The sequence below is a fragment of the Schistocerca americana genome, chromosome 8 (genome assembly GCF_021461395.2).
Source record: "Schistocerca americana isolate TAMUIC-IGC-003095 chromosome 8, iqSchAmer2.1, whole genome shotgun sequence".
Classification (NCBI taxonomy): Eukaryota; Metazoa; Arthropoda; class Insecta; order Orthoptera; family Acrididae; genus Schistocerca; species Schistocerca americana.
This window is the reverse complement of record NC_060126.1, coordinates 53,702,608-53,726,586: the sequence shown is the minus strand read 5'-3', so window position 1 is coordinate 53,726,586 and position 23,979 is coordinate 53,702,608. Positions and strand designations below refer to the sequence as shown.

General features: G+C 43.3%; 1 protein-coding gene across 1 annotated transcript in view; it reads left to right on the top strand.

Moving 5' to 3' along the window:
• Positions 1–23,979, top strand: part of LOC124545155 (eukaryotic translation initiation factor 4E-like) — a 41,408-nt gene that overhangs the window by 1,179 nt on the left and 16,250 nt on the right. The window lies entirely within an intron of this gene.

Here is a 23,979-nt window from a genome sequence, read left to right as displayed (position 1 = left end):
TGCTTAAAAATACATTTGTGAAAGACTGTCCACCCCATGCGTTATTGATTAAACATTTCAGGTAAGATGCTCTGAGCATCAATTATTATATAACAGCCGGCCGCTGTGGCAGAGTGGTTCTAGGTGATTCAGTCTGGAACCGCGCTGCTGCTATTATTGCGGGTTCGAATCCTGCCTCGGGCATGGATGTGTGTCATGTCCTTAAGTTAGGTTTAAATAGTTCTCAGATGTTAAGTCCCATAGTGCTCAGAGCAATTTGAACCATATTGGATAAAAGGTCTCCTGTCTTGTCACTGCAAAGAATAAGTTTAGTTTTGAAGGAGGGGAAACAGAGAAGTAGTAGCATGAAAGTTTATGAGAAGTGCATGTGAAAATTGTGGGTGAATATTCATTTTATGGTGACCTAATAGCACAGCAGTTGAGGAACCTGACATCTGAACTAAAGAAAAGAAAAAGTAGGTGGAAATCCTCAACAAACTACTAGAAATTGAAGTGAAGTGTGTAAAATAGAGGGAAACATTCCACGCGGGAAAAATATATTTAAAAACAAAGATGATGTGACTTACCATACGAAAGCGCTGGCAGGTCGATAGAAACACAATTTTTTTTTTTATTTATTAAAAAAAAATTGTCGCATCATGTTTCTTTTATATGCAATGAAAGTCAATTAATATTCACTCAATCGCTAAGAATATCTCTTTACTATTTCTCAGTTTGAAGCATAATAGTTTAAATGCTTTGTTTTGAAGAGTGAAAGAAATATCTGAAACTGGTAGTTACGTCACTGGTTGCCAACTGATGGATTGTTATTTCCAGCCTTATCATTGCAGTTTTCTAAGGCCTTATGAAATTTATGAACAAAATGTTACTGTCACATTGTATTTTTTTCTACCTATGCTGTTTACATATGGTGCTGTTTTACCTGTAGTTACCTTGTAGTTCTTTTTCTGTCACCTTTCATTGCAGTAAACACAGTACAAATTGCTAAACAAAGAAATGGATGCATAGCAAACTTCTTGGAACAGTGGTGTAATGTGTGCACACAAGAACACACATGCCTAAATATGTTCTTCCAACTAATTTTTGCAAGTGTGCTTTTGTTCCTGTGTATCAGTGGCTGCACAAGAGAAAAGGGGCATTGTGTGCACATACCTTAACGAAGAGATCTCTTCATTTACGTATGTCCTCAAACTACCAGTAACGTTGGGCACCCACACAAAGGCATTTTTTTATTCATGTGCACACATTAAAAATGCACTGTTTGTATTAGTTCATGTGTGAAGTGATATTGGCAGGCAAATATCCATAATAGGACATCATGGACTATAGACGATGACTAGGTAGCACAGATGCAGACACACACCCACACAAAATTGTGAGTGAGACAAAAAAACGTTAAAACCTTGAATGAATTGTGTACTTGGAGGTATATTTTGACATAACAGTAGAAAACTAAAGCAGAAAATTGTAATGGCAAGACATGTTTAAAAGTTTAGTAAGAAACAGAGAGAGACAACACTTGTGGCTATCTAATAATCTGAAGTACTAGCAAGATAGTATTAATGAAGTTAGTGAATAAGGGATAAAAGAAGTTATATAAACTATGTAGTAATCAATATATTTTGCATGGCATTTCCAAAATTGAAGTGGTACTATGGAAACAGGATGTTGATGCCAAAGAAGCTGTTTTATTTAATGTAGGTTTCTTTTTATGAATGGGACCTACGATTCACTTGTGGCAACTGTATATTATGCTGAATTTAAATAACTAGTGACTTTGAGAAGGAAAAACTGTGGCTCTGTTTGTGTGCAAATTTGTGTATAAGTTATAAATCCTGATAGTTTTTAGTATTCTAAGTATTTTGGAGTAGTGTATCAGCAAAATGGAGTGTTTTGTTCTTTGTTTTAATATATATGATCAATTTTAGTGGGTTGTTGCAGCTAAGTGGAAATACAGTAATTTAGTCAGAAGTGGAGGAGTGGCCGAGGGGATTGGCCCTTAGTGGAGAGATGTGTATTTGGATGTTTTGTCACATATCTGTTGTAGACGTTTAGTAAGATAGGACCCAACACATATGGCTGTCTAATAAATGCTCTCCATCACCCACCATTAGGTGGATTGTAAAGTAAGGTGTAGATATATATGTTAAGAGGCCAACTGTGAGTGGTTACTGTTGAATGCTACCATGCTGGGTCAACGGAATGGTCAGAGTCCACCTGTCTGCTTTGACTCGTGATGTAATGGTATTGTGGTGTGTAAAATCAATATGGTGTGCAGTTTTGAGTTGGTTCGGTTTGTAGATGTCTTGTTGTTGTATTTGATGGTGCCCTATGGTGGTGGATGTGCTTAGTTTAACGTGTGGTATTTAGTTCATTTGAGTTTTGGCGTGCTAATGTGGTTTTGAATTTAGGTCATTGGTGTGGTAGTGTGGGCTGTGGGAATGTTTTCAGTGATATATTGGCCATTTTTATATGTATGTGGTGTGTTTGTTAGGTCTGATAAGTTTGGTGTTTGTTGTGCAGTAAGAAGTGGAATTTCTTAAACTGATTTTTTGTTGGGCATGGATGAAGTTCATTAGTGTGTCATTATATTCTGAGATGTGTCATGATATGATGTCTATCTACAGTTTCTGCAGATGTTTGATCTTATCGCTGTATATGTTAGATGTTATGTTTGCGGCAACAACATGACATTGATGACAGTCCTGGCGGCTCGTACCAGGCACACACATATGTGGAACTGTCCGATTTTACGAGAATCATGAAATCTTACACATCCACAGCCCTCATTCTTTTGTCCAAAGAGGAAATTGAAGAATTCTGTGAGCTGAAAATAGAAAGGTCCAGACAAACTACTCCTGTGAAAGGAATTCTGAAGACACATTTTGGACTCAAAAGTGATGGGCAAACTCGTATTGCATGCACTTTAAAGAGCAAGGAAGAAGAAATTTCGTTTGTTTGGCCAACACCTGAGAAACAGCAGGATGATAATCAGATTCACAACCTGAAATGGGGGGTGTTTGTGGTGTGTGCTTATGACGATGACTGGTGGATAGACACCAGTTATGAGTTTAACGAAATTGTACTGAACTTTATGCTACCACATGGACCAGCTGTTGGATATAGGTTTTCAGCTGAAGGACAGCAGCAATGTCATCAGTGCTCACTTTCTGTGCACAATGTTTTGAAGATTGTAAGTGCTCCAATTCCAATTGGTTCAACAGGAAGGCATCACTCTATATCAAAGGAAGATACTGAAGCAGTGGAACAAATTTTTAGTTCACTGCCTGGCTAATTTCAGTACAAAACAGAGTGCACAGAAGTTACATATAAACTGAAACCTTTACGTCTTTGGACAAATCATACATTTTGAAACCATTTAAAATGCTTGGAAAATAAGTCTCTTACTCATGTCTTAGAACTAAAATTATGTTAGGTTTTGATTTTTATGGGCCTGTTGTGTGATAATGTGGTAATAAAACAGGTTTCATATGTGGCAAAAATTTCAATTCTTTACAAAACCTGTTCAAAGTAAAAGTGGAATGTAGAACTATGTGGTACTAATCAACAGAAAAAAAATTAAAATTTTATGCATTAGCATTTTTGAAAAAACAATTTTTCTCTCTAAAAAGGTTCGCAGGAGAGCTTCTGTAAAGTTTGGGAGGTAGGAGACGAGATACTAGCAGAAGTAAAGCTGTGAGTACCAGGCGTGGGTTGTGCTTCGGTAGCTCAGATGGTAGAGCACTTGCCCGCGAAAGGCAAAGGTCCCGAGTTCTAGTCTCGGTCGGGCACACAGTTTTAATCTGCCAGGAAGTTTCATATCAGCGCACACTCCGCTGCAGAGTGAAAATCTCATTCTGGAATTTTTTCTATAAATTATAGAAAAGTTCGGAATGTTATAGTAAAAGAACTTCGTCAGATAAGTCCAAATGAAGGATTTCTTTCTAATCGTAAAGCAATTATCTTTCAAATAAAAAAAAAACAACAAAATATCTAGAACTATTCCAGAGATAAGCGTTTTAAATTTTTTTCTAAAATTCACACCTTCAAAATGGTATGCACAGTGTCATCTTTGGAGGGCTGTATCTCTGGGCAGAATTTTTTTTTTTGAGAGAAAAAAAAAAAATGTGTTCCTTACTTAGTCCTTCATTTAAACATCCGAGACTATGAAGGTAAGATTTTTTCCTGCCCTGCCTGAATTGATATGGACTATGCCTTTTGAATTGAGACAGTGTGTTATTTTTATTTTTGTTCGCCTTTATTGGCGTGTGTTGGTAGTGATTTTATTGTCGTCATTTTGTACACACTAGAAGTAACTGTTTCTGCCATATTGATGACATCATGGTCAAAGCAGACTGGTGGAATCAGTCACTTCTGTAATGCCAGACACTATACACTCTGAAACCACAATTAACCATTGTTAATATGAAATTGTATATATTAAAAAGCAATAATCAATGCAGCAACAAAGATACTGGTAACAGAATGTAACTCTTTGAGTTGAACACATAATGGGAGCTGCCGCAACACCTGCAGTACCTTAGTACGTATTATGATGCAGAACTGAAAGTGGCAATACCAAGTATTCCACTGAAAAACTAAGTTCAGTCAGTACATGTTTGGTATCATGACATGTGGGGTGGGGGGAGCATTTGAGGATTTCAGGACAAAGTGAGAATTGGCCATTTTGACAACAGACATGGCATTGACTGTTGAAATACTTCGGTTTGACTTTGTAATTACTGTCCTAGAGTTTTGTCTCGATTAATTTTGAAGCTTATATGTTGTGTAGCTCTTCGCAAGCAACGGGTTGTAAATTACATATTGTGGCATTTTGAAGATGACACAGATTGAGTCTACACATTGCTCTCATTAGCTGTGTGGGAACAGAACTGAATGTGAAATTACTGTCTTGTATGCTTCTAAAATTTAAATGGAATCTTAGTCTGTTGCAGTACACTTCAGAGAGAAAACGTTCCGCTGTTGATAACTTGAGCCTGCAGGAGCAAGTGTAGACCAGGCTATGATTAAAAAAAATACTGTATAAGAGGTTTTTTTTCCATTATGAAAAAGCTTTCACTTGGTGCCAAGAAACTGTCTGTCAGCTTCGCTCAAGAGTGCTATTAAAGCAATCTGAATTGTATTTTAGTGGCTATTCATGGTAACATCATAAGTGTTTGTACCTTTCCCATTACAGTTAATTGTGTAATGCTCCATACTTGTGAATGCTGCTCACCATTTACAATACATAACTAAATTGGAGGTTTTTTCATGGACTATACAGATATTAGATTTTTTTTCGGGAAAAACAGTATGTTAATTTTTTCATTTGAAATTCTCATATGTTGCAAGTACAAAATGCTATGGGCTTGTTTCCATTTAAGAACAATATTTTGATGACAGACAGCCTCTTTTTCACCCAGAAGCACACCGTTAAATAAAATGGTGGTATTAATTCAATGATTGTATGAAGTTTCTGCTCTCGAATTTGGTTGACCTGTCCTGGTTACATGAGTAGAAGAGACCTGCAGATACAGGAAGGGTTTGGATATATGTAATGAAAGGACAAATTTAGAAACCAGAGTTTAAACTGCAAAATATTTCCAGGAACAGGTTTCGATTCAAACCATAATTTATTGGTTATGTACTGCAGATTAAAAGTTAAGAAATTACAGCAAGGTCAGATATGAAGGAGATGCGTGTGTGATAAGCTGAAAGAACAATATCTTTGTTCTTTCTGTGTTCAGCCTGCACGCTTTGTGACTGAAGCCCTTTTTGTGTTTTCCCGAGACCCTCTAATCTAAAAAGCTGCTCAGTCCAAACCCTACAGCCCCTGCTACCCATGTTGCTGCCTGCTGCATGTAGGGGACTCCTGACCTATTCAGCAGAACCTGAAACCCAAACATCCTATGGTGCAAGTTGAGGAATCTGCAGCCTACATGGTCGTAGAACTGTCAGAGGTTCTGACTGAGACCCTCCACTTGGCTCTGTACCAGAGGTCCACAATCGGTCCTGTGGACTATGCTGCAAATGGTCAGCTCTGCTTTTATCTCACAAGCAAGACTGGCATACTTTACTACTTCTGTTAGCCACTTGAAACCAGAGAGAATTTCTTCCGATCCAAAGAGACACATATCATTGGTACCGATGTGAGCCATCGCCTGCAGTTGGCTGCACACTGTTCTCTTCATGGCATCCAGAATAACCCGTTCCATGACTGGAATGACTCCCCACCCCCATTGGCTTTCTTCCCCTTCCTGGCAGCCATGTCCCTAAGGGGTCCCATAATGGCCTAACATTGGAGCTCCCCACTGTCAATAATCTCACCCTCTGTGATTGCCTGGCTCTTGCAGACTGAGAGGTTTCCTCTGAAACAGGACAGGCGACGGCATCTTGCTGAGCAACAGTGTCAGCCAAAGACAGCACCTGGGACATCTATGTCAGACTAACCGGGGAGCCTTTATGTGCGGCTCCCTGGGAAGTCTTTCGCCGTCTGCTATTCCCCGGGGTGACCTCCCACTCTACCATAGGTGAAGGGTCAACCTCAGTGCGAGCAGTAACATGGCAGGACACTGGTGACGACCGATTGGAAGACTCGGACATGCTAGATGTCCGTTGGATCCCCACAGCTGACCCATAACAGTGGTGCCCATCCACTGCAGCCTCAAGCTGTGTAACCGAAGCCATCACAACCTGAAGCTGAGAGTGAAGTGTCACCAACTCTGCTCGCATCCGCACACGACAAGCACAATCCCTATCCTTACTAAAGACCTTGAAAACTAAACTACCCATATAATGGGCTATCGGCACATGCTGAGGAACTCTATTGTAGACCCTGACGAAAATGCAGGAACTACGTCTAATAAATTAGATTAATACACAGAGATTCAAAAACCTTAACTACCGAAGCACTCAGGTGAAACTAAATGATTTGCCCCTGATTAGGAACTTGTTATATGGCATAAAATCGGTTTACTTTCCAATGCAGACAAAAATACAATAACTGTGGCAGTTAGATATTAAATTAATAAGCAGAAACTCAAGAAACTAAATTATCAAAGCACACAGATGAAATTACACTATTCACTCCTGGTTAGGAACTCGTAAAAATCACAAAATCAGTTACTTTCCTGGCAGCCTTGGAGCCTTGTATCACATCATGGTGAAGTGGCCTGTCCTACCTCTGTGCTAAGCACGTTCTTCCAGATTTTTTGCGTCCAGTATAGGCAGACGTCTCACGTACATTTGAACTGATTCCCTGTTTCTGTATGAGGTTTTTATTCTTGATGTTTTAAACTACTAATGTGGCGGGAGCTGGGTGGTTTTGGTCCTGGTTCTGGTGTCTCCCACCATTGTCTCTAAGGGATCCTCGACACTATTTACTTTTCCATCTCCCTTGATGATGATCCCTCTTTTAATCTGCTTTTGTTGCTCCCCCCAGGGGGTCCACAACTCTTTCGTGGATACGTGCGTGGCGAGCACGGGGCCCCGAGCCATTGCAGCCTTCTTTCTCTCCCGGGCTGCATTTCCTTTCCCTTCCCCTCCTTTCCCCTCCATACCCCTTTCCCCTCGCCCTCTCCTCTCCCTCTATTGGTGTCCTTGCTTATGTTGGCCCCCGCTATCCTCCTGGTTCTGTTGGTTTTACACTCCGGCTTTGTTGCGTAATCATCTCCTCCTTTTGGCATTCCTTGGTCCCCCTCTGGGGTTTGACCTCCATTCCAAAATTTCTCTTCCGTAGTGTGAGCCATTTGGGGAAGAGCACCTTACCTAGTGTCTCCGACGTGTGCCCTCCTAGTACATTCCACCTTTTCTTCTACGTCGTTGTCTGATGCTAGGGTGCATAGCCAGCACGGTAGCCAGCCCGTGTGGTGGGGTCGCTATGTACCCTTTTGGTTGAGCCCCCTGAACACACAGGGATCACACTTCTGATACCTGAGCTGTGACCTCCTCATGCATGCCTTGGAGTGGTTGCTCGTCATCCTGGAGCATCGGAACTCCCGGCAATGGCCGCCGTGCCAGACGGCCCTTGCTGTGGCTGGGTGGCGCCCGTGAGGAGAGCCCCTGATCGGAGTGGGTGGTATCAGGGCGGACGCTATGCAGATGAAACGCATACGGGTCCAAACCTCTGGCCGCTCTTCTGCGGCCGTCTCTCTGCGTGGTACTGATTCCTCAAGTGCTGCTTCTCTTGCCCCTTCGACCTTCCCTTCCGTGGCTACCCCCTGGGAGGAGGGTCAGGCCCGTCGTCTAGGGGCAAAACCTTTCCCCCGTTATCTAGTTTGCACCAGGACTGATGGAGATACTTTCACCAGTGTCAAACCTTTATTCTTTGTGGAACACATTGAAGACAAGTTCGGCGAAGTGGACTCCCTGAGCAAGATGCGGTCGGGTTCATTACTGATAAAAACTGCTTCGGCTGCCCAATCTGCGGCCCTTCGTGCCTGTACCCATCTTGGCACAATTCCCGTGTCCATTACCCCTCACCAGTCTCTAAATATGGTACAAGGTGTGATTTTTCACAGAGACCTCATCCTTCAAACTGATGAGGAACTTCGGGACAATCTCGGACGGCGGGGTGTTCACTTTGTTCGGCGTGTTCAGAAGGGTCCTAAAGATAATCGTATTGATACTGGTGCCTTTATCCTGGCCTTTGAAGGGGATACCCTTCCTGAGAAAGTTAAGATTATGGTCTATCGCTGTGATGTGAAGCCGTACATCCCACCTCCTATGCGGTGTTTTAAGTGCTTGCGTTTTGGCCACATGTCTTCTCGCTGTACCCAGGACCCTCTCTGTGGTGACTGTGGACGTCCACTCCATGAGGGGAGTCCCTGTGTTCCCCCTCCTGTATGTGTAAATTGTCATGGTAGTCATTCTCCACGTTCAGCAGATTGCCCAGTCTATAAGAAAGAAAAAAAGATACAGGAGTATAAGTCTCTTGATCGTTTAAGCTACACAGAGGCCCGTAAGAAATATGCACGATTGCACCCTGTGTCCATGACATCTAGTTACGCCTTGGTTACATCTTCATCCCTTCCTCCCCCTTCCTTACCCCCGTCCCGGACCCCTCTCCTTCCCCCCCTCCCCTGCGGCTCCCACACCTTCTCCTCTGGGCGCCGCTCCCCCTCCCCAGCCGGAGAAGTGTCCCACTCCTTCGGCGTCTGCCGGTCAAGGGCGCCTCTCCCGGGATGCCCCTTCCCGGCACCTTCCAGGTCAAAGGTCTGCTGCAGCGCGGCGACCGCGAGAGCCGCGGTCTATCGGCCCCCAGGTCGCCCGGTCTCTTTCTGTTCCTGATCTTGCTGCAGCTGGCTCCATTATGCCACACAGCCCTCCTCGATCTCAGCCTGAAAAGAAGAAGAAACATAAGTCCCGGGACAAAGAGCCTCTGGTGTCACCGGAGGTCCCTTCCCCGGCTTCACAACCGGATTCTGACCTGTCGTTTATGGATGTCGCCCCCTCCTTGTCGGTGACGGGTGGGGACCCGGCGGTATGACTGGATTTAGCGTGTTCAGCCCTCATTTAAACCATCGTTCTGTGGTTCTCCAATGGAATTGTAATGGCTACTATCGTCACCTTCTGGAATTGAAATCCCTTCTTTCGTCCTACTCAGCAGCTTGTGTGGTTCTCCAGGAATCTCATTTTACTGATGCTCACTCACCGACCCTCCGTGGGTTCCGTGTTTTCTGTCGAAATCGGGTCGGACCCTTGTGGGCTTCTGGTGGCGTTTGTACGTTGGTCCGTACAGACATTGCTAGCACGTGGATTCCTCTCCAAACTACATTGGAAGCAGTTGCTGTTAGGGTCCACTTAGACTCTGCAGTCACAGTATGCAATCTTTCTCTCCCTCCTGACAGGACTCTTACACCTGCTGCCTTAACCACCCTTCTTCAGCAACTTCCTCCTCCCTTCCTCCTCCTTGGGGATTTTAATGCTCATCATCCTTTGTGGGGCAGTGCCTTTCCATCTAGACGAGGTCTTCTTATAGACCAATTTATTGCAGACCACGACCTGTGCCTTCTAAATGATGGCTCCCCTACTCATTTCAGTGCTGGTCATGGTACCTTTTCTGCCATTGATCTTTCTCTTTCTTCTCCCTCTCTCCTCCCATCATTACACTGGTCGCCACACGACGACCTTTGTGATAGTGACCATTTCCCGTTGATTATCACGCTCCCTTCCCGCTCCCCGATGGAGAGGTTACCTCGTTGGTCTTTCCACCGCGCCGATTGGCCTCTATATACTGCACAGGTCGAGTTTTCTCCCTCTTTGTCGGGTTGTATTGATGACGTCCTACGTGACGTGTCTGACGCGATTGTTCGCGCTGCTAACCTTGCTGTCCCGCGCTCATCTGGACAATTTCGTCGTCGGCAAGTCCCGTGGTGGAGTACGGCCATTGCCATTGCCATCCGTGATCGCCGTCGAGCTTTGCAACACTTTAAGAGGCACCCATCTGTAGCCAGCCTTTCTACCTTTAAGCGCCTTTGCGCTAAAGCCCGTTATTTAATCAAACAGAGCAAGCGGATATGTTGGGAACGATTCGTTTCTTCCCTTGGTTCCACTGTCCCTCTGTCACGGGTATGGGCTACACTTCGCTCTCTCCAAGGTTGCCATCGGCAGTCCACCCTCCCAGGCCTTCACCTCCCAGATGGCATTTGTACGGACCCATTAGTTCTCGCAGAACATCTTGCGACCCATTTTGCAGTGGCATCAGCGTCGGCCTCCTATCCAGCTGCTTTCCTTCATCAAAAACAGCAGGCTGAAGCTGTCACCTTATGTTTCACCACTTGTGAGTCAGAATCTTACAACGAACCTTTCACTGAATGGGAATTTCTTTCTGCTCTATCTGCTTCTCATGATACGGCTCCTGGCCCAGATTCCATTCATAACCAGCTGCTTCAACATCTCAGTGCTCCACAACGGCACCATCTTCTTCGGGTGTTTAACCGTATCTGGCTCCAGGGTGACTTCCCTTCTCAGTGGAGGGATAGCATTGTGGTTCCTGTCCTTAAGCCTGGTCAGAACCCCCTATCTGTTGACAGCTATCGGCCAATTAGTTTGACCAATGTTGGTTGTAAGTTACTTGAACGGCTGGTAGCCCGTCGGCTCACTTGGGTCCTCGAATCTCGGGATCTATTGTCCCCTTACCAGTGTGGCTTTCGAGAGGGACGATCTCCAATCGATCATTTGCTTCGCTTGGAATCCGCAGTTCGGCAGGCTTTTTCCCAGCGCCGCCATTTGGTTGCAGTGTTTTTTGACCTTCGCAAGGCCTATGACACGGCCTGGCGCCATCACATCTTACTAACCCTTCATCAGTGGGGTCTTCGGGGCCCACTCCCGATTTTTATCCGCCAGTTCCTGATCCATCGGTCATTCAGAGTTCGAGTTGGTACTGCTTTTAGTTCTCCACGGACCCAGGAGACGGGCATCCCACATGGTTCTGTGTTGAGTGTCCTTCTTATCCTCATTGCTATCGATGGACTTGTGGCCTCTGTCGGTCCCTTGGTCGCCCCTGCCCTGTATGTGGATGATTTCTGCATTTGGGTTAGTTCCTCCTCGATGCCGTCTGCAGAACGGCAGCTCCAGGTGGCTATACGGCGTGCCTCTGCATGGACCCTCTCCCACGGGTTTCAATTCTCTCCTTTAAAATCGCGGGTGGTCCACTTCTGTCGCCGTACTACGGTCCACCCTGATCCAGAGCTCTATCTCGCTGCACAAAGATTGCCTGTGGTTCCACAGTTTCGTTTCCTAGGTCTTCTTTTCGACAACAAGCTCACTTGGCTGCCCCATATCAGACTCCTGAAGGTAGGATGTTTCCGTAAACTCAATGTCCTTCGCTTCCTTGCCCACTCCTCCTGGGGTGCGGACCGTTCCCTCCTCCTCCGTCTTTATCGTGCTCTAGTTCTGTCACGTTTGGACTATGGTTGTCAAGTTTATGGTTCAGCTGCTCCTTCCACGCTGCACGTGCTGGATCCAGTCCACCATCGTGGTATCCGTTTGGCCACCGGTGCCTTCCCTACTAGCCCTGTTGATAGTCTCCTGGTTGAAGCTGGGATCCCCCCCCCCCCCTTTCTGTTCGGCAGTCCCAGCTTCTGGTGTCTTATGCCCTTACTATCCGTTCTTCTCCCGCTCATCCTTCCTATTCTATCCTATTCCCAGACCATGGACGTCGCCCGCCTGACTCCCGCCCTCGGGCGGGTTTACCGGTTGGGCTGCGCCTTGCGTCTCTTACCCGTGATTTTCGGCTTCCTTCTTTGTCCTGTCTTCCTCGCTCCCTCCCCTCCACCCCTCCTTGGTTAGTTCCTCGGCCTCGAATTCGGATGGATCTCCGCCGCGGTCCGAAAGATTCCATCCCCCCGGTGGTGTTCCGTTCCTTTTTCCGCCAAATTTTATGGGAGTTTCGGGATGCTGTTGTTTTTTACACTGATGGCTCTAAATCTGCTGATCATGTTGGGTATGCCTTCACGTCCTTTGTTGGAACGGAAAATCATCTACTGCCACCCTCATGTGGGGTGTTTACTGCGGAATTGATGGCAATTTCCCGGGCCCTTACCTTTATTAAACAATCCCAACACAACCGCGTTTTGTTATGTACGGACTCGATGAGTGGCCTTCTTGCTATTGACCGGTGTTTTTCGCGCCAGCCCTTGGTCTCTGCCATCCATGACCATCTCGCTGATCTTCACCGTGCTGCTTGTTCCATTGACTTCCTATGGGTCCCGGGCCATGTGGGTATCCCGGGTAATGAGCTCGCTGATCGTTTGGCTGGGGGAGCAGTTACTTACCCCCCGTTTTCTGTAACCCCTCCTGCAGCGGATTTACGGCTTCACATCAAATCCCATTTTGCACAGTCATGGGCCAATTCTTGGGAGGCTACTCCACTGTCTAATAAACTTCGCGCCATTAAGGTGAATCCAGGCCCATGGCGTTCTTCCTTTAGCCTCTCCCGCAAGGACTCGACCACATTGTGTCGTCTCCGCATTGGCCATACCAGGCTGACCCATGGTTTCCTTTTGCGTGATGAGCCACCCCCGCTATGTGGTTGTGGAGCCTTCCAGTCAGTGGCCCACATTTTGGTTGAATGCCCCCTTCTTTTGGCTCTGCGTGCTAAGTACAGACTCCCCCACACTTTACCTTTGATGTTGGCTGACGATTCCCGGGTGGTCTCTCTGGTTCTAGGTTTCCTCCGGGAGAGTGGTTTTTATTCTCAGTTTTAAAGTTTTTAATCTCCCTCTGGTGTTGGGGCAGGGCGGTGAGTGTTTGGGTGTCTCCCACTGTAGGCAGTGTTCAGAGATTCCCGATTCACCTCCCTGACCGGAATCCTCTTTTCTTTCCCTTTTACTCTGTTTTTACCCCTTCTTTTTAAGGCTTGGTTAGTTTTTCTATTCCCATACGTACTTTCTGCATTATAGCAGTTGTACCTTTTAAGTCACAGATGGTCTTGCCTATGCTGTTTCAGCATAGTGTTGGGTTCGTTCTCTTGCCAACTTCCCTCATTTGTTTTTACTAATGACAACGTGACTGCCCTTTTACGTTTCCCCTTTATCCGTTTTATTTTTCTGACTATCCTGAGATGTCCCGTTAGCAGAATGGAGTCTATTTGAAACAAGGGACTGATGACCTTGCTGTTTGGTCCCTTTAACCTCAAACAACCAACCAACCAACTTTTGTTGCTGTTAGATGGAGTTAGCCCCTTTTTTCTGCTGCACCATTTTTTTTCTCTTTTTGTGGTAGCATTCTGATGAATAGTAGGTGTTGTTCCTGTGTTCAACCTTTGTAGTTGATCAGGGGCAAGGGTGGTACAGCTGTAGGAGAGACTGCCCATGTAGCTTGTGAAACCCACAGTACTCACGCCTGGCCCCAGCTGCTTACACATCAGATTTTTTTCTCTCGTCTTGTGTTATTAATGTTTCTCCAACTGATGTCCATTATGTTTTCAGCCTTCTCACTTTTACTGCTATGAAACTCCAGACTTCTTCTGTAAATGTCTTTCCATGTAATTGAGTTGGCAGGGGGTTGGTTGTACATGAGAGTTCTCTCACGACAAATGAGCCCTGGGATTAGAGTCGTGCACAGTGCTAGTTTCAACTCGCCCTGCCTGTGTTTCGCGGCCTGGCCTGTACAGGCTGTGGGCCAGTCCGCCGGGCTGGGCAGTTGAGTGCAGACTGCTGGATCAGGGACAGGGAGCTGATGGGCCAGCCTGTCGACTGACCTCCCCACTGCACTGTGCGCCCTGCTTGTGGTGCAGCTGCAGCCCACTTCCTGTGCTGTGGCACATGGTGTGTCTGTTTAAAACTTCTTGAGAGAGATGGGGAAAGAGTGACTCATTCACATTTTGTTTTATGTGAGTCCTACGGAGAGTCTATTCATTACTGCAATAACTGTGGATATAAGGGACTCCTTTCTATGAGAAGGCAATGCCCTTAATTCTGCCGGATATCTGGCAGTTGTTACTAACTTCAGATGAACTACTTTTCTGTTGGGGGACTGATGACCTTGCTGTTCAGCCCGCCAACTGATGCTTTCCTGTTGCATTCTAAAATGGAACAAGGCAAAAAATGACTGTCTACATGCTTCTGTATGAGTCCTGATTTGTCCGCAGCTCGTGGTCTCGCGGTTGCGATCTCGCTTCCCGAGCACAGGGTCCGCGATTTTCACCTGCCTCGAGATGACTGGGTGTTTGTGTTGTCATCATTTCTTCTTCATTCATGCACGTGGCAAGATTGGACTGAGAAAAAAGGTTGGGAATTTGTACGGGCACTGATAACTGCGCAGTTGAGTGCCCCACAATCCAATCATCATCATCATCATCTGAGCCCTGATTTCTTTTATCTTGCCTTCACGGTACTTGTGCAGGATGTGTGCTGATGGCAGTAGCATTGTTCTGCAGTCTGCCACAAATGTCAGTTTCTCTGTAATATTTTGCAAAATGAGCATCTGTCTCCTCCAGGGATTTCCGTTTGAATTCCCAAATCATTTCCATAATACTTGTGTGTTGTTCAAAACTACCAATGACAAATTGAGCACGATACCTCTGAGTTGCTTCGACACCTTCCTTTCACCTGATCTGGTAGGGATTCAAAACATTTGAGCAGCACTCAAGAATAGTTCAGAGAAGTATTCTACATGTGGACCCCTTAAGTTGCTGCTATTTGGAGATTGCGTACACAACACGGGGCCTATCCATAACAGGAAGGCGAAATAATATATTAGTTAAACTGATAGCTAAAAATGTAAGGGGGACACCATTACCAGTGGTAGAATACCTGTGATTACAGGTATGAGAGATATGCCTTTTATGGGTTAATATCTGCGTTGAAAGAGGTTCAGGTAAATGAAGTGTTACACACAAAAGGCACTTCTTAATTAAGCTTACAATAGAGGATGGAGGGGGTTATGGATGACTTTGTCAGTTTACACGACCTAGAACATCAAAAGGAAGTTGATGTATTATGTTCGTCCGAAAACCTTATGTAATTGTGGGAATTTATATGTTAACATTGAGAAGGCCATTCCATTTCTGTAGGGGAAAATAATAGCTGTATGGGACCTGGAAGTGGCAAGATGAGATCCAAAGAAATGCCACCCATAATTGAACGTATTAAAATCCTATCGAAGCTTTTGCATCAGAGTGGCAGAGTTTGAAGTGCTTCTCAAAAACATTGGGGCTCACATTACGCTAGGTATGGAAAGTTGGTTAAGGCCTGAAATTGGCAGCAGTGAGACTGGGGGAAATCTAGCAAGGGGAGCCCATCGTAGGCCGCTCTCTGACGCAGTCGAAACTTGGTAGGTTGAAAGGCGGCCAGGAATATAGGTGTAGATGTCAACACTCGATAATTGCTGAGACAGTGTCTGTCAAAGTTTCAGCACCACTTCATCAGCCCACTTGTGGTGTAGTGTAATGGCTAAGAGCACAGTTTTGATATTTTGCACCCCATTCAAATCCATTTTTATGTTGGTTTTTTCTTGTCTTTTATTGTCACAGAAGTATGTGACATCAAAATTTTTGTGACACTGTGAAATACAGTGGAGTTATTGGTGAAAGAAATAAGCAAGACACAAAGGTATTGTACATGCAGTCTGTGGGGAAAGTTGAAAATTTGTACTGGACTGGGATTCAAACCTGGGTCTCCTGCTTACTAAACAGATGTACCATCCAGACGCAGTGGCCACTGCATCTGCATGGATACCCTAGCATGCCTCCTGTCACACCCAAATTCTCAACTTATGCCGCACACTGCTTATGTAGTGCCTTGGCTCATGGCATCTCACCATATCCTGTAAGAGTTCAACCTTGGTGTGCATCTGCGTTGAAGGGACTGTTGGCTGTCATTGCCTTAATTTTATATATATGGTGTCCTTTCAGACATCTCCGAAAGAACCACATACCCAAAAAAAAAAAAGAATTTCACATCTTATTAAAAGTGATTGTATAACATGATGTTTATGCTTCGGGACAACAGGGAAAAACCTGAGAATTTTTTCGTCTGGGAAAAACCCTGGAATGTATTAGAATTTTACTTTAGCCTGTTACTGTAGAATATAACTGCACCAATTAAACATAAGTGAGAGAATGACACCAAAATAAAACTTTAGTTGCAAGGAAAATGTGCCATTTACAACAACAAAACACAGCGCAAATGCACAAGCGTCTGTCAATAGCAAAATGTGTGACAGGCTTTAGGACAAAGACTCTACATCTACATATATACTCCGCTAGCCTCCAAGCAGTGTGTGGCGGAGGGCACTATTCGCACCAAACTATTTTCACCCCCCCCCCTCCCCCCCCTCCATTTGAAAGTTGTGGTAATAATATATGCTCTACATCCTCAGCGAAGATCGGATTTTGGAGTTTAGTGAGCAGCCCCTTCCGTTTAGCACGTTGTCTATCTGCAAGTGTGTTCGACTTCTAACTATCTATGAGATTTGTAACGCTCTTGCGATGGCTAAGCGTCCTAGTCATTAATCTTGCCGCTCTTCATTGGGCCTTCATAGTCTCTTGAATCAGACCCAACTGATAGGGGTCCCATACAGACGAACGATACTCTTAAGACTGGACGAACTAAAGTATTGTAAGCAATGTCCTTTGTTGAAGGACTGCATTGTTTTAGGATTGTACCAATAAACCACAATCTAGAGTTCGCCTTACCTGTTACTTTTGTAATCTGATCATTCCATTTGAGATCATTTCGAATAGTCACACCCAGATACTTGACGGATGTTACCGCTTCCAAAGACTGGGCATTGTACTCTTACATTAATGGGGATTTTCGCTTTGTTACATGCTGTAGGTTACACGTACTAATATTGAGAGATAACTGCCAGTCATTACACCACACATTTATTTTCTGCAAATCTTCATTAATTTGTTTACAACTTTCATGTGATACTACTTTCTTGTAGACTACAGCATCATCGGCAAAAAGTCTAATACTGCAGTCAATACCGTCAACCAGGTTGTTTATGTAAATCGTAAAAAGCAGCAGATGTATTACGCTGCTCTGGAGTACACCTGATGTTACACTTGTTTCTGTTGAAGTCTCCCCATTCAGGATGACATACTGCTCTCTGCCTGTTAGAGAACTTTCTATCCAACCTCATATGTTATTAGATAGAAGCTAAGTGTGCACTTTTTGGAGCAAGCAACAGTGCGGAACTGAGTTGAACGCCTTTTGAAAGTCGAGGAATATGGTATCAACCTGGGAGCCAGTATCTGGAACCTGTTGTATACCGTGCACAAAGAGGGCCAGCTGTGTCTCGCATGACCGCTGTTTCCTAAAACTGTGCTAGTTTCTGCAGATGAGGTTCTCATAGTCTAGAAAGGTCATTATGTCTGAACACAAAATATGTTCCATGATTCTACAACAAATTGATGTCCGTGAAATTGGCCGGTAATTTTGTGCATCCGATTTTCTACCCTTTTTATAGACTGCTATGACCTGGGCCTTCTGCCAGTCCATGGAACTTTCTGGTGTTCCAATGATCTGTGATAGATGGTGGATAAGAATGTTGCTATATTTGTAGTGCAGTCAACATAAAATCTTACGGGGATACTGTCTGGGCCAGATGCTATCCTGGCTTCTAAGGACCTTAACTGTTTTACTATCCCAGATACACTAAACACTGTGTCAGGAATCCTTGCGTTTGTTCGATAATTTAAAGGGGCAATGGTGCTGCAGTCCCCTACCATAAACGAGTTTTTGAAAGCTAGGTTTAGAATTTCGGCCTTCTGTTGATCATCATCTGTTACATTATCCATACTGTCAGCAAGCGAAGGTATTGCATTATTTGTAGCATTAGTAGATTTTACATATGACCAAAAGTTTTTGGGGTTATTTTTAGAATCTGCAGATAAAATATTGCTTTTTAATTCGTTAAAAGAATCTCTCATTGACCATTTGACAGCTGCTTTCATTTCACATAATTTCTGTTTGTCAGTGGGGAAGTGACTGTGTTTAAAAGGACTGCAAAATTCTCTGCCTTCTCAGCAACGTCCTAATATGTTTGTTGAACCAAGGTGTATCCTTCCCCTCCCCTATATTTTTGCTAGGCACATATTTCTCTAGCACGTGGTGGACAGTACTTTTAAATTCCAACCGAAGATGCTCAGTATCTTTGCGTCCCGTGGTGAATGCTTGGAGCTGACTGAGAAGATATTCATTAATGACACTTTTATTTGCTTTCCCAAACAAGAAAACTCTTCGCTTTTTTCCCAACTTCCACTGACATAGCAGTTATAGCGACATTATGGCCGCTAATACCTTCTTCTAGATTAACTGCCTCAAAAAGATCAGGTCTGTCTGTCACGAAGATATCTAATATGTTACCATCTCGAGCTGCTTTTCTAATGAATTGCTCAAGGTTGTATGTTGAGAGTGCTCTTAGAATAACTTCACATGAGTCTTTGCTTCTACCCCCTGTGATAAAAATGTAATTTTCCCTGTCAATGGATGTCAGATTAAAGTCTCTACCTATAACAAATGGATAATTTGAATATTTATTTCCTATGTACTCAAGACTTTCCCTGAAATGTTCTGCGACATTTGTTGTGGATGGTGGTGGTCTATAAAAACATCCTAATACCATGGTCACTTCTTGTCTGATTGACAGCTTTTTCGAGACTATTTCACAGTCCGATCCAGTATCGATCTCAACTGTGTTTAAACAGCTTTTAACTGCAATGAACACACCTCCTAGCCATCTTAAACATTGTCCAATCTGAGTTCAAAATTTCACGGCTATTTATGTCTGGTTTCAACCAGCATTCGGTACCTAATACAGTATTGGCATTACTACTGTTTCTTTCGGAGAGTTATTCGGGGATCTTGCTATAGACACTTTGACAATTTACTAACAGTGTTTAGTAACACCACTAACAGTATTTAGTAACAATTAACAGCTTTAGATGCATGTGACATCACAACTGTTTATATTTTTAACAGGTTACGGAAAAATATTTCAAATGGTGGTTTGAGAAGCTTTACTTTCAAAGTAAATTTCCTTTGCACAAGATGAATTGCGTTAGTGTGAGAATGTGCAATGAATTTCTTAAATCAAGTTGTGTTTGACTCTGATTCAAAATTGAACGCTTTGAGGACCAGCCAGTTAGGAAAATTTCAGGCCTAGAAGACCAGCCATTTGTGCCATTATTTAAAAGTTTACTCGTATGTTTGTGTTTGTTATATTTTAAAGTGTAAAGTATGCTAAAGAAGACCAAACTTCAAGGTTAGTTTTTCATATTTATTTTAATCGTTCCGTAGATTACAGATTATGCAGTGTCAGTGGCAAAATGTATAATTATCCTTAAAAGAAAGTGCTAGGCGAGTTCTTGAGCAATTTCACATGTAATTGGCTTTTCTTTGGAAAAATTGAAGTGCTTGATAGAACATGTAGTCGGCTATGTAACCTACGAAATGTTAGATTCATAGCAGTGAAATTTATAATCGTGCCTGTCAGAAATATTCTCCCACTGCAATTTAAGCATGCTCTTAGGATTCTGCCTAACCATACACTGAGAAAAAAAGAGCAAAAAATTTTTGACAACCAGTATTATATGTGAAAACTTAGCTCTTCTTATAGCTGTACTTTATATACATTAATTTAAACTATTTAACTTCTATTTGTGTGTTTGTGCTTAACATTGATGTTCTTGTTGGCTGATTACATCATGTGTCCTGTGCTCTGAATATCTGCTGTCATTGACTAGTGAAATCACACAATATGAACTAGGGTTGGTTGACAAAAGTGCATCACAACCTCGTTGTCAATGCTTCAGATGTCGTGGCGTATTTCGTGAAGCTCATATTTAGACATTTGTACTATGAAAATACGCATTGGTGATATTGCCGCACATCAAATATCTTTCCAAAATCCGTTGCTCTTCACTGGATTTTTTTTTTTTTTTCCTGAAGAGCCGGGAAGTTCTCCGCCAGTGTATAAAACCTTTACCATTCAAAGGATAGAGAAGTATAAGTTCTACAGCTCCAAGGGAAAGTGTGTTGACTCTTAATAAGGAAAAAAAAATTACTTTGACCTGGGGTGTTACGTATTTTCACTCAGGAAAGAGAGTATTTTTAACCGTGAAATCCAGGAATTGTTTTTTGGATCCATGTATACACCCTTTATCGTCACAAATCTTATATAACATTACCTAATTAACATAACTGAAAATTAAACACACACAATTTCTAGTTTTTCAGTTTCTGCGTTGGTATTTACTGTTACACTTCAAGAGCACTGATGCATTCATAGAAACTTCGAAGCATGGAAATCGAGACTACCGTGCCACATATGCCCCGGTCATATTTTCTAGTCATTAGGAAAACAACCTCATTGACATAGTTAATTATCTTGCAATCAGACAATACTTTTGTGGCAAAACATGTGTATTGAAGCATTTTGTCAAAAGCTGGAGCGACCGGTGAATGATGTAATTCTTTACCTGTCGGATTTACATAATGGCAATGGATTTCACCAACAAACAGCCCATTGTGTAGGGAAGGATTGCTTTGCTCATCCTAAGAGCCACTAATGTACAGAAATGGCTCCATTTTAATGCAGCATTGCAAAAATTTCTCCAAAAACTAACAACTTGTTTCCTTTGTAAGCTTTCCAGATTTTGTGCCTGATGTGTACACATCCTGATGCCCTTCCATTAATTGGTTTACATCTTGCTGGAATCAAAAGACTAAATTTGCCACTAATTTCTTGGATATGCGTGAACACGTTATGTCAGTTGTGATGATAAAATCCAGTTTTTAGTAGGATGTGAAATGCTTTTATTGTCTATAATTCATTGTATAAGGTCCAATCAAAAAGTTTGTTTCAAGGCATTGCTGCAGTGTTGCATGCAACATTGCACAATTGCGCTGCAGGCATATAAGCACTGAGAGAGATTAGTATGGCATTCTGTCTTTCCACTGTGTTTGTGGTAAATGAGGAAGCGTGAACTGTGGAGACATTTTTACCACATGCATCGAAACAGGACCTACTTCCTCTTTTTCTTTTTGTAGCTGCTGAAGGACAAACACTGATAGACATTCATTGAAGAATGTGAATTCGACAAAATGTCTGTCGAAAGCACCATTGTGGCATGGTGTGATAAGGGGTGCTACTGCTTCATGATAATGTATGTCCCTACATTGCAATGTTATTATGCAGAAGTTAAGCCAACTCGTGTGGGAGACACTTGGGCTCCTGCCCTATAGTCCTGATTTCTCCCCATGCAATTATCATGCTTTTGGTTCCTTAAAACAGAGCTTGAAGGCTTGAAAGTTCCTGTCGGATCAGGATGTGCAGCAGACAGTTACAGACTTCTTCATGCAGCAGGACACAGTGTTCTGCCAAATGGGTATCTTCAGCTTGGTGCGTCGGTGGGATTATTGCCTCAATGCTCACGGCAATTTTGCGTGATAGGCATACCTATTCTGGACTGTATGGCCTTCTAATTATCTTTCATGGAGCTACAAAAAATCTTGATGTCACATAACTTTTGTGATAACAAATGAAATGAGTGTTGGGGGTGCTGGGAAAACAGCAAAAACAACATAAGATTGAATTTCAACTTGTGGCACAAAATTTCAAAACTGTGCTATTAGCCAGAGCCTTGCCAACTCATTTGGTTTTATTCCACGTGATTGAATTGAAGAAGACTCATCAAGACTTTGACTGCTATTTTCTTGGAAGATATTGAGTGCTGGCACCTAGCCGTAACAGGAATGTCTTTGTCACCCTTCTTTCACTCTGCCAAGTGTTCACTGTACCAGAGAGTGACTTATGGCTAGTTCCCCTTGTAAGTGTATATTAAAAGGATAGGCTAGTGGGAAGTAGATGTGGATTATTTGTCACATTAGATAAACTCAAATCCCTTGACATTGAAACTGCATGCAAGATTGCTTATAATTGGATTCTTCTATCAACCACCAGACTCGCCTCCTGATGTAATGAAAAAGTTGAGAGAAAATCTAACTTCACTATTATTTTAAGTGGTGGGCATGAAAGTATTAGCTGCAAAACATTATGATGTCCCTTCTCTGAGCATTACCTAGAGCAGTAATGGAAATTTCTGAAAGGAGCAGTATGTAAAACAAGGAAAAGGCAGTCACTCACCTATATGCAGATTGACATGTGGAGCACAGAAACACGCAACAGAGAACAGCATTCACAATGGGTTTCTAGCACTAGCTATTTTTCTGATAGAAATGCAGCACCCAGGCGGCGGGAGAACAGTCGCTGTACCTGTACCGCGCGGACTGCACCGACTCGTAGGAAGCACCTGAGGGAGGAGATGGAGGGGGGAGTGTCCTGTATAAATGGCGCCGGCCCACCGCCGGTCAGTACATCAGCGCACCTGATGATGGCAACATGGTCGATTGCCGAAATATTGTGTCCTATGCACACTCATACCAGGTTGTTCACCCGAAATTTATTTCGTCAGAATTATACACATTCATACACACAACCACATAGACACCCAAACATATGGTTCTGTACCCATCATTGTTGTTGTGGCCACATGTGTGAGAGTATGCATGCACATTTGTGCTTGTGCGTGCGCGCTTGTCAGATAAAGAACTAATGCTTGATAGCTGGTTTGAATGCTGTTTTCTGTTATGTGCTTCTGCGCTTCACACTTCTATCTGCTATTGTGAGTAATGAAGTAGAACAGATTGTTCAGAAGCCCACTCATGTTGGCAGCGTCCAGGAAGTTGCTACATTGGATTAGGAGTAGTAGAAGTGGATGGGAGAGAAGTAGGTGATGTTATGGAAGCGTGTAAGTTTAACTCTGAGTCCAGATCTTGACATTAGTATCAATTAACCTGAACCAGACAAGAGATTTGGGGAGGCTAGGAAGGTTTCCTCTAGATGGCCTATAAAAAGGTTGACGTTAGGAGATTACCATGTGGGTGACCAAGGCTGTCCAACAGGTTTGTTTATCCAGCCTGAACAGCCAAAGGTGGCAGGCAGGCGCACATGTGTGTGTGTTTTGCCCGATGAAGGTTTTGGCCGAAAGCTTAATGTGTAACAATTTTTTTCATTGTGCCTGTCTATACTCAACATGTCATCTGCATGGTGAGTAATGAGCTATGGTTTCCATAATTGTTGATATTCCAACATAGATTTTTCATTGTTTGCTTTTCTTAGGTGTTTGTATTGATAAGAACATGAACTGGAAGTCACACATTAATTTTTTTAAAAGTCTAAGCTGTTGCGATATAAATATCGCATTTTGAAGATGAAAAAGTCTAAAAATTTAGTTGTTTTCTTATTTTCGTTTACTGATTTCTTATGTCGTTATATTCTGGGGTAACTCATCACTGAGTAAAACAGCACTTTGTGCACAGAAATTCGTAATGAGGAACAATTGGGCATACGAACAACAGTCTCACAGTGTGTTTATTGCTTTGCGAAGTTTGCTGTCAGCACTTTTTGAAAGGTTTAAAAATAATGTCTTCTCTCACTCTAGACCGTGACTCTTTTATCCACAGA